An 11,579-nucleotide genomic window follows, 5' to 3' on the forward strand; every position below is an offset into this window, starting at 1 on the left:
GGCAAACCAGCTGGCCCCACCTGTGCACCAGGCCTCTATCCTCTCTAATAAAATGGTAATATGCAAATTAACCATCACTCCACTACATAAGCCACACCCACCAGCCAAGCCACGCCCACCAGCCAATCAGGGTGAGTATGCAAATTAACCCCAATCCAAGATGGCTACAGCCACAGAGAGCAAGGTTTCCCAGGTAACAGAGGAAGCCAAGCTTTCCATAGCCGTTGCAGGCCTAAGCCTCCACTCAAGCTACAAAGTTTCAATTATAGAAGGTAAACAAATTCAAACAAATGGCGGCAGAATGGAGCTTGAGAGAGCAGGCCAGGGTTGCCGGCAGCAACAGGGGAAGCAAAGCTTTCCGCACACCCTGGCCGAGCTCACCCGCTTAAGGCTACAAAGTTTCAATTGTAGAAGGTGAATTAACTGCCACAGAAATGGCTGCCGCTCCGGAGGGAACAGCAGGCTTGGCTCCGCTCCAGGCTACAAAGTTTCAATTGTAGAAGGAAAATAAATTCCAGATACCAGGGCCTCCACTTGGGTTGCCAGGGGGCGTGGCTGGCCTGCAAACCACCAGAGGCCCCTTGCTCAGGCCGCCCCACACCCCAAGGGAACCCCCACCCTTATCTGTGGCACCCTTCAGGGCAAACCAGCTGGCCCCCACCCGTGCACCAGGCCTCTATCTTATCTAATAAAAGAGTAATATACAGATTGATCATCACTGCAACACACAATATAGCTGCCCCCATGTGGTCAAAGATCCTGCTCCCATGTGGATACAAGATGGCCACCACAAGATGGCCAGCAGGAGAGGGCAGTTGGGAGGCACCCGGCCTGCAAGGGAGGGCAGTTGTGAGGGACCAGGCCTGCAAGGGAGGGCAGTTGAGAGGGACCAGGCTTGCAAGGGAGGGCAGTTGGAGGTGATCAACCCTGCAGGAGAGGGCAGTTAGGGGTGACCAGGCTGGCAGAGGAGGGAAGTTGGGGGCAAACAGGCTGGCAGGGGAGCAGTTAAGCATCAACCAGGCTGGCAGTGGAGTGGTTAGGGGGTGATCAGGCTGGCAGGCAGAAGCGGTGAGGGGCAATCAGGAAGGCAGGCAGGCAAGCAGTTGGGAGCCAGCAGTCCTGGATTGTGAGAGGGATGTCCGACTGCCCGTTTAGGCCCGATCCCGGTAGGATCGGGCCTAAACGGGCAGTCGGACATCCCTCCAGGAGTCCCAGATTGGAGAGGGTACAGGCTGGGCTGAGGGACAACCCCCAGCCGTGCACGAATTTCGTGCACCGGGCTTCTAGGCTTATCTAATAAAAGAGTAATATACAGATTGATCATCACTGCAACACACAATATAGCTGCCCCCATGTGGTCAAAGATCCTGCCCCCATGTGGACACAAGATGGCCACTACAAGATGGCCAGCAGGGGAGGGCAGTTGGGAGGCACCCGGCCTGCAAGGGAGGGCAGTTGAGAGGGACCAGGCTTGCAAGGGAGGGCAGTTGGAGGTGATCAACTCTGCAGGAGAGGGCAGTTAGGGGTGACCAGGCTGGCAGAGGAGGGAAGTTGGGGGCAAACAGGCTGGCAAGGGAGCAGTTAAGCATCAACCAGGCTGGCAGCGGAGTGGTTAGGGGGTGATCAGGCTGGCAGGCAGAAGCGGTTAGGGGCAATCAGGAAGGCAGGCAGGCAAGCAGTTGGGAGCCAGCAGTCCTGGATTGTGAGAGGGATGTCCGACTGCCCGTTTAGGCCCGATCCCACCAGGATCGGGCCTAAACGGGCAGTCGGACATCCCTCCAGGAGTCCCAGATTGGAGAGAGTACATGCTGGGTTGAGGGACAACCCCCCGCCGTGCACGAATTTCGTGCACCGGGCTTCTAGTTAGTGTATAAAATGCAACTGATTTCTGGATATTCGGTTGCATTTGCTACTTTACTGAATTCATTTATCAGTTCTAGTAGTTTTGGTAGGATCTTCAGGGTTCTCTACATACAGTATCATGTAATCTGCATATAACGACAGTTTTATTTCTTCCTTTCCAATTTGTATTCCATTTATTTCTTCTTCTTGTCTGATTGTTGTGGCTAAGACTTCCAGTACTGCCCTGGCCGGTTTGCCTCAGTGGATAGCGTGTTGGCCTATGGACTGAAAAGTCCCGGGTTCGATTCCAGTCAAGGGCACGTATTTCGATTGCAGATCGTAGCTATTGTAAATAGCGCAGCTATGAACATAGGGATACATATATTCTGATTGGCGTTTCATGATTCTTAGGCTATAATCCCAGAGTTGTCTGACTCCAAACCATGTTTTCTCAACAGAAACAACATACTTCTCAACCACCTTTGTAGGCTCTCTTCCTCCACTGCTCCCTTTACTTTTGGAATTCCTTGATGCTCCATCCTGGGCCTGTTTCTCCTCTCTCCGTCTATTCTCCCTGGACGATCTCACCATGTCTTCGTCTTCAATAACCAACCATATGGAAACACCACCACACTGCCATCTTCAGCCCCTGCTCCTCTCCTGAGCTCCAGACCTTTCCGCAACTGCCCACGAGACAGCAACGCAGGATGTTGTAAGCATGGTGTGTCATCTTTTTCTCAAAACCTACTCTTCCTCCCAGACGCCCTTCCTCAGTAAAATCACATGGCTACCCACCAAGTGCCCAAGTGAGAAAACTCAGTGTCATCTTTTGAGATCTCATTCATCCTCCTTAACATGGCTTCCAGGGCCCTTCAAGGGTTGGTCCCTGCCTCTCTTTCGGGCCTCGTTTCTTCTGATTCACCCCCTGGCATTCCTTACAGAGCTGTGATCACCCAGTGCAGTTCCCAGAATGAGCCAAGCCAACTTGCTTTCCCTCTCTTTCCTGTCTCTGGGTCTTCCATGAAGTGTACATTTTCCAACCTTTGTCCCTCACCTAGCTCAGCCTTATTTACCTACAATTCAGTCCTTTTGAAAATACTTCCCTGGACCAGATTAAGACTTCCTGCTGGCACCCTTCCCCCCCCCCCCCCCCAAATATAATCACTCTTCACTGCAATAACTTTTCCACTGTTGATGTAGCCTTGTCTGTTGTGGTAGCTTGAGCATCTAGCATAGCGCCTTGTGCATAAAAGACCCTCAGAATATATTGAATGAATTAATGAACTGCAAAATAGAGTTAATTATAACTACTCAGCTATACTGGGTAATTGTGGAAATTACATGAGATCGTATCTGTGATTGTACTTTGCAGGCTGTAAAATTGCAGAACAACCTCCCCACACACAAAAAAACATGATGCATGGTTGATTTCCCCCACTTTTCCAGATTCCTCATCTTCTTTCTGGACCATCTCCTCAACAGTGAAGAGATGATGATGCATCAAAGGACCATCAGGAGCCTCCAGCTGACACCTGCCCCATGTTCTCTCACTTGAAGGTTCCTTTCTGATCTAGGAGCCACTCAGGTTGTCTTTCAAATCATCTCTGTCTTCACCTTGGTTTGATCAGCAGCTGCTACCAAAGCTTTACACTCACCCCTTCCTACCTACAGCTCAACTCTGATCCAGTCCAGTTCAGTTCTTTAGACTAAGACTCCCCACCCTAAGGAATCTTAGTGACTGTCTTGTCACTGAGTATTAACATCTTGGTTCCAAACACTCGGATGGTCCCTCTTGCTTTCACTCACTCCAGAAACTCTGGGAGCAGGGATATCCTGATCTATGTTCTTCTGGTCAGTGAGAAGTTGACTTGAAGAAGAACTGAATGCTGAAAGAGTTTTAAGGCAAACTCAACCAATGGATTACAGGGGAGAAGCATAACACTCAGGAAGCTAAGCTTCCCTGCACCCTTCTCTGTTTTTGCTGTGCAATTTGGGGAAGTTACAGAACTGTCATAATGGCTACGTTTAGGTCTCTAAGTTTTCAATTTCACACATAAGGAAAGAGGGGGCTCATGAAGATGAGAAGGTAGCAGACGCATTTTATAATTTTGCAGGGTGTTAGCCAAAGGACCTAATATTTTTCACTCTCCCTCCCTCAATCCTGCAGAACCAGGCAGAATGTGAGCAGTGAGCCCTTGGAAGGCAGCCAGTCTAGCGGTATTAGAGAGAGAATGTAATTTTAGAACTGCAGGGAGCTCAGGCCTGATTCAGTCCAACGCTCTCATGTTAAGATAAGGACAGTGAGGCCCAGGGAGGCGTTGTGACTTGCTCAAGGTCATGTAGGGCGTTTGGTCTAGAACCAGCCTCTGGGCAGCCAAGACCACACTATGCAGACTCAGGCAGGGCATGAGCAGCAGGAGCTGGAGGGAGGCCATGGTAAAGGAGCGAGGGCGCAGGTGCGGGGAGGAAAGAAGCCAGGAAGGCTGCGGAGGAAGATGCTTCGGAAGAACAATTTCCATCCGAATGGTCAAGCTGGAGACATCTGGGCATGAGAGGTACCAGATGCGCCTGGAATGGACCTGGGAAATTCACTGGGCGTCCAGGCAACCGGAAGAAGCTGAGTCTAAGAGGCTGATCTGCAGACAGCACCGGGCTCTGCATACAGAAGCTGCAGCTGCAGATCAAGGGCAGCGGTGCGGTTTGTGGATGTGGACAGAACTTTCCATCAGCGTCCGTCACCTCAGCCAGGCCGTGCACCACAGCCACATCTAGATGCGTGGTCTTACGCAGCATGACCACGGGAGGGTGACAGGTGGCTGTGATGGTCTATCCTGCAGCCAACCTTTCAAATGCCTGGAAGTGTGATCTGACCAGCGTGTGGCCCCGATGATGCTGTCCCAGAGGCAGTGAGCACCGTGAACAGGAGCGGCTGCAAAGACAGGGCCGCAGTGCACAGCCCTGTGACGGGGCCCACCTTGTCATGGGCCAGAGTCCAGGTTAACGCAGACCTCCGCCGGGGAGGAGGGGAGCGAGAGGGGAGCGAAGAGCTGGAGAATGGAGAGAACTGACTGACTATGTCATCTCGGACCCAGAGCTGCCGGTGGGGCGGGAGCTGTTAGTATCGGTGCTACTCACCCTCAAATGACAAACCTCCAAACGAGTCCCCTGCCAGGACAGTCAGAGATGCTCACCAACTGGAATAAGTCACTTAACGCTGCTGTGCGTCAGGCTCAGGCAGCACAGTGCAGCAGCATCTGGATGACAGTGGAACGCCTCTGTCCGTTGTCTGGTGTCTTGTCCACCTGACATCCAACAGCTGGATTCTTGTAAACATTTGGATGGCACACTGAAGTTTTCATTTTTCATTCAGATCACAAAATCATGGACTCTCCAGCGTGGCAGGAGCTTAAAGGTCATCTCATCACTGATTTCTGCATGGCCTCAAGTGACCTGTTTTTACTGTGCAAATCAAACACTGAGATACAGGAGTGTGTTATGTCTAATTGTACATATTGTATCTTATTTAAACACATTTTAATATTTTGTTTTCCTTGGCTGCTTAATTGAATTGTAAATGAATCATTTACAGGGTGCACTAGATTATTGCGTGTATGAAAATACAATGAAATCCTGTAATTAGCCCAGACTTGTCTGAGTAAAAAGCTGCAGGTGGGTCAGTAGGCGCTAACCTTGGTGCTCCGCTCAGCCCCCGGCCCAGAGGCTGTGAGTCACCTCCGCTCTTAGCACTGCCTGCTTAGTGTTCTAGGGAGAACGGTGTGCACAGAAGTTTGCTTTTCCTCTTTTAACTTCCTCCTTTTGCTCAAACCAGGGGTCTATTCCTAGACTGAGGCTGACGCGAAGGCAGGGCAGAGGGCTGTGAAATGCATCGGCTCCGGAGCTCTGCCTCAGCATCTGAGTCTCATCCGGATGGCCGAGCTCCATCCCACTGCAGCCCCTCCTGTCAGGGAAGGTCTTTAAAAACATGCCCCCAAACACGGCTTCACAGAGAAGACGCGCTGAGGAAGCTTTCTTTCCCGGACACTCAGCTGCTGGTCTATAGCGTGTGTTTCACTTCCTGCCAGTCCGCATGGAGCCCTTTGCTTTTCACAAGGGGCTCTAGGAGCCACTGTCACATTTACACCGGGAGGCTCCAGAGAAATGGGTACAGCGAATGAAGCTATAGGGGCAAAGGGGGAACATTTCCATAACTAAGTAACGTGCACACTGAGTTAAAATGGTAGCTGGGGGAGGACAAGGAGTTGGAAGGTCCAGGAACGGGCAGGAAGGCTGAAATGAGAGTCAGTGATGCAGGGCGATGTGGGAGGCTGTTCTGGGTGGAGGAGATGTAGCCAGGGAGGTGCTTCTATGTGCAGTGATGGATGTCCTCAGGGATGGAGGGGAGGTGGTAGTACATCAACCCGCCGGCCAGCCAGCGGCGTTTGCTGGGTGCCCCCTGCACACAGACCACTCCTGGCACTGACAAGTGCAGGGACAGGCTGCACAGACCTTCTAAGATGAGCTGGCAAACTAGCCGAGGAGACCACCCAGAAAACAACACTCCTGTGAACCCAGGAGACAGCAGAACAGCACTGAGCGATGCAGAGCTACACCCTGAGTAGGCAGCAGCACCGCCCAAGTAAGTCGAGTCATCTGGCTAGCACAGGTTTAACAGGTCAGAGTTAGCATTTATGGAGTGCTTACTATTCGGCAGGTATGGCAGTGGGCACTTTAAACACATTACATCTTATGTATGGGAAATATGGGTAAGCCTAGGGAATCTAAACATTGAATAACATGCCTGTTCATTTGAGTATTAAATCAAATGAATGAAAGCATGTGGAGTAGAGGTGCAAGAACAGACTTTAGCATTCAAGGTTTTGACATAACCAGTTGTGACTATTCATGAGCAGCCCTTAGGATGTGGATTAATTTGTAATATTTTCAGATAGGAGAATGACTTAGGTAGGCAATGGCTGTCAGCTTTTGGGAGAAAACTGTTCACTGCCTACTGCCTATATCTCAATACAACTTCATTGATCTACTAGTATATGTTCTATCTAATCTATTGTTGTGATTGGTTATGTTGATTTTTGAATGTGAAAACCAGCATTGCATACCTGGGTTAAATCACACTTGGTCTTTTATACATTGTTGGATTTGATTTGCTAACATTTTATCGAGGATTTTTGTATCTATGGTCATGAGATAATGGTATGAGGTTTTCTGTAATGTCTTTGTCTGGTTTTCGTATTCAGGTAACACTGGCCTCATAGAATGAGCTAGGAAACATTCCTTCTATTTTTATCTTCTGAAAGAGATTGTAAAGAATTGGTATCATTTCTCCCTTAAATGTTTGGTATTATTCTCTAGTGAACCCGTCTGGCCTGGTGAATTTATGCTTTAGCAAATTATTAATTATTGAGTCAATTTCTTTAATATATATAGGTCTATTGAGATTGCCTATTTCTTGCAAGAGTTTTGGCAGCTTTTATCTTTCAAAAATTAATATTTCATCTAGTTATCAAATATGTGGGCATAGGAGTTGTTCACTATATTACTTTATTATCCTTTAATGCCCATAGGTGCTGTAATGATATACCTTCTTTCATTTCTGATAGTAGTAACTTATAACTTCTCTCTTTTTCATAGTTAGCTTGGCTAGAAAATTATTGATTTTATTTTTTTATTTTTCAGTTACAGTTTGCATTTAACACTTTTTTTGTATCAGTTCCAGATGTACAGCACAGCAAGTAAACATTCCTATAGGTTACAAAGTATTCCCTTTAATAATTCAAGTGCCCATCTGGCACCATAGGTAGTTATTACAATACTAGAGGCCCGGTGCATAAAATTCATGCATGGGAGGGGGGCTTCAGTCCAGCCTGCACCCTCTCTAATCTGGGACACCTCGGGGGAGGTCTGACTGCAGGAGGGGGCCTAAACCGGCAGTCGGACATCCCTCTTGCAACCCAGGATTGCTGGTTCCTAACTGCTAGCCTGCCTGCCTGTCTGATTGCCCCTAACCACCTCTGTCTGCTGGCCTGATGCCCCTAAATGCTCCCCTGCTGGCCTGATCGCCCCCTAACCACCTCTGCCTGCTGGCCTGATTGCCCCTAACTGCCCTCCCCTGCCTGCCTGATTGCCCCTAACCACCTCTGCCTTGGCCCCTGCCACTGTGGCTTTGTCCGGAAGGACATCCGGAAGACATCTGGTCTAATTAGCATATTACCCTTTTATTAGTATAGATTGTTAACTATATTCCCTATGCTTTTCCTTATAGCCCCATGCCTATTTTGTAACTACCAATTAGTATTTCTTAATCCCATTATAGACTGTCCTTGGGTTATGTCAAACTTGACGTACATTGTTTCATGGTTACATCACCATCTCCCATTTATTTATAAAAAAAAAAAGTTCTGTCATTTTGATATATGTGCTTTATGTTTTTTATTATTTATTTACCACAAGTAAAGGTCAGGAATTGTTATCTTTCTTTTAATTTTTTTACTGTTTCATTTCAGTACTGCTGTGTATGTGCTCCATGTGAGTGACGTAGGTGCTTATGTAGGTGGGTTCCAACTTACGGAGAAAATCATGTTACGTCGCGCTGTAGGAACAGATCTCCAACGTAACCCGAAGATCTACATGTTTCTACCTCATCCCCCAACAACCGTATCCTCTGGCCTTCATCAGTTTTTTTTTCTATATCTATAAATCTGTTCTATTTTGTTTATTTTGTTCTTTAGATCAGTGGTTGCCAACTGGTGGTCCGCGGACCACTGGTGGTCCGTGAGGTCCGAAAGGTTGGTGACCGCTGCTTTAGATTACACATATAAATAGCATTATATGTATTTGTCTTTATCTATTTAGCTTATTTCACTTAGCATAATACCCTCTAGGTCCATCCATGCTGTCACAAATGGCAAGATTTCAGAGAATTATTGATTTTATTAATCTTTCAAAGAACCAGAGTTTGGTTTTGTTGATTTTTTTCTACTGGTTTTCTGTTTTCAATTTCACTGATTTCTGCTGTAATTGGCTGTTATTTATCTTCTTTGTACTTTGGATTTAACATTCTTTTCTTTCTCTTGTTTCCTAAGGTGGAAACTTAGATTATTGATTTTAGATCTTTCTCCTTTTCTAACATAGGCATTCAATTGTATAAATTTCCCTCAAATAGCTATTTTCATTATATTCCACAAATTTTGATAAATTGGTTTTCATTTTCATTTAATTCAAAATATTTTAAAATTCCTCTCGTGATTCCTTATTCCATGTATTATTTAAAAGTGTGTTGTTTAATCTTCACATTGTTTGGGATTTTCTAGTTACCTTTTGTTACTGCTTTCTAGTTAATTTCATTTTGATCTAAGAGCAGACATTGTTTATTTCTATTCTTTCAAATTTGTTAAGGTGTGCTTGTGGCCTAGTATTCTGCTGTTGTTGGATGATACAATCTCTCTCTCCTGGACCCCAACCACTCTTCCCAGGCAACTTTAACAGTGTCTTCTATAGTTTTCCAGAAGTCTTCTAGGCATTTACAAGTACCCCCTCTACATCTTGTATTATCAGTGTTGAGGAACTTGCTTTATCTTGTCTATCAGTGCATAAGTTCATGAAGTCAGGTTCTGCAAGTGATTCAACGCAGTACATATCCAAGGGCTTGTGCCTAGCAGGAGCTCAGAACATATTTGGAAGGGGAGTCACCTTTCTACTTCCACTCAAATGGAAGACTTTGTCAAGGTCGTATAGAACGCAGCATCTGTATCTGAGGCTCATACCAGCAGAGAAGGAGCAAGACAGCATCACCAGTGGTTGAGTGGACATATCTCCCATTGAAGAATGGCTAGAAGATGAACTTACTCTCCTATACCTCTGCACTCCTTTCCAAACCAACCTCCAAAGTAACTTAGATGTAGCGTCTTTGAATAAAACCTATCAAGTGCAAGCTGTGTAGATTTCTGGACATCCAATATTTTTGGCATGAGGCTCATCTTAATGTGTTTAATGTCGCTGAGAATCCCCAGATAAAAGGGCTGAAGCATTATGTTAGTTTTATGATAAAACGGTTTTGAGGAGGATATGGAAATAACAGGACACTTTATGAGAGCTCTGGGCTTCTTGAGTTCCCTCACAGCTCCTAATGAGAACATTACCACAAAATTATTATAGGGATTTTTTCTCTTCAGCCAATAAAAATGACATTTTTCTGAGTCTGAGCTAGGAAACAACTTTTGTAGGTCCCTGCTGTCATTTACCTGCACATGGTGCAAGCACTTACTTTGGGTTCTTAATGAAGGCATGCAGCTTCTAATTACTTAGGGATGTGATTAAATAACTTCCCCAGTTTCTTGGTGTAGCAGGAGAAATTTTAATTTGCACACTCCTACCACTGATGTATCTCAAAACAGTGACATTTAACAATCCCCATTGCCACTCATTTCCACTGCTATCCAACTCACTGACTCTGAAAGTCCAATAGTGCCCTCTTCATGGAAACTCTTCATGGCCACTGGCTAGCACTGCGGTCCCTGAGGCAGGCCGCCAGGGCAGTGGCCAGCCTCCGCAGAGCACTGACTGCAGAGGCCCTGGGTGCAGATCAGAGGGAAACAGTGAGTGCCCTCCCTTCTGCCTCCCCTCACCCTCACTGTCATAAAGGGCTCACTATCTATATTTGAAGAACAACTGCCTGAATTATTTTTGGGTTTTATTTCTTCTCAACTCACATGCCTGTTAGAAATCTACTAACCAGATCCCAGAAAAAGCAAAGAACATAATCATCTCGACCTAAATTCGGACACTATATAGTTTAAAAACTCTTACCAACGGTATGCTGGACCGAGCCAACAAGGAGGCGGTCATGTTAGCGCTGAGCACTGCCTGGGCAGAGCGGCGTCCTGGTGAGAAACAGTTCACAAGTTACCACTCATGTTCACTTCTCAACATGAACCAGAACGCTGCCACGACACAAACTGCGGCCGACCCTCGAGGGACAGGCTTATTTCCTGGAATCTGAAGGAGCCTGTGCTGCCGCCAGTCCCCGCCCCGCGCCCCCCGCCCCCCATTTCTTCAGCACCTACCATATCGAGCATTGCATTGGGCTATAGGGATTCAAAACTAGTTTTAATTGTGGTAACTCAGTCACTGGGAACCACCAGAATTCTGAGTAGCTGAAATCATTAAAACAACATATATACCAGATAAGCCTATACTTTTGTTCCTTCCGTTAACTATCCAAATATAGTATTTAATACGGCTGATACTACCCACTGCATAATATCTCACATGATACTGACAGTTATATAAGTTCTAAGAAGTTTTCCCTAGAATTTCCTCAACATATTTTCTAATCCAATTCCCCTTAAAAATATCTATATTATACCAAAGATCTACAGGAGACTTGGTGCTGTGTACAACTCTTTACTTCTTTTGCTTATGAAACTGAGGCAGGTAAAATCCACACATTTTTCTCTCCTCACACTCTTTCCATACCTTCCCACCCACAATGTTTCCTCAAGTCCTTCAGCTCAACACTACATCTCAGTACTGTGGGACACTTGGGTTACATTTCCCAGGACACAACTGGGTTAAAGGATAAAAATGTGTGAGCTGAGAGGAGGATGGTCACAAAGAACATACATTAACTTTTTCCTGTATATAAGTCACAATTTCAATGAAACAAAAAAAGCAAAAGAGTAACCTCAGCTTAGCTCAGCAAGTAACACACTCACCAGTTC

Source organism: Cnephaeus nilssonii (assembly GCF_951640355.1).
Source record: "Cnephaeus nilssonii genome assembly, chromosome: 21".
NCBI classification, from domain to species: domain Eukaryota; kingdom Metazoa; phylum Chordata; class Mammalia; order Chiroptera; family Vespertilionidae; genus Cnephaeus; species Cnephaeus nilssonii.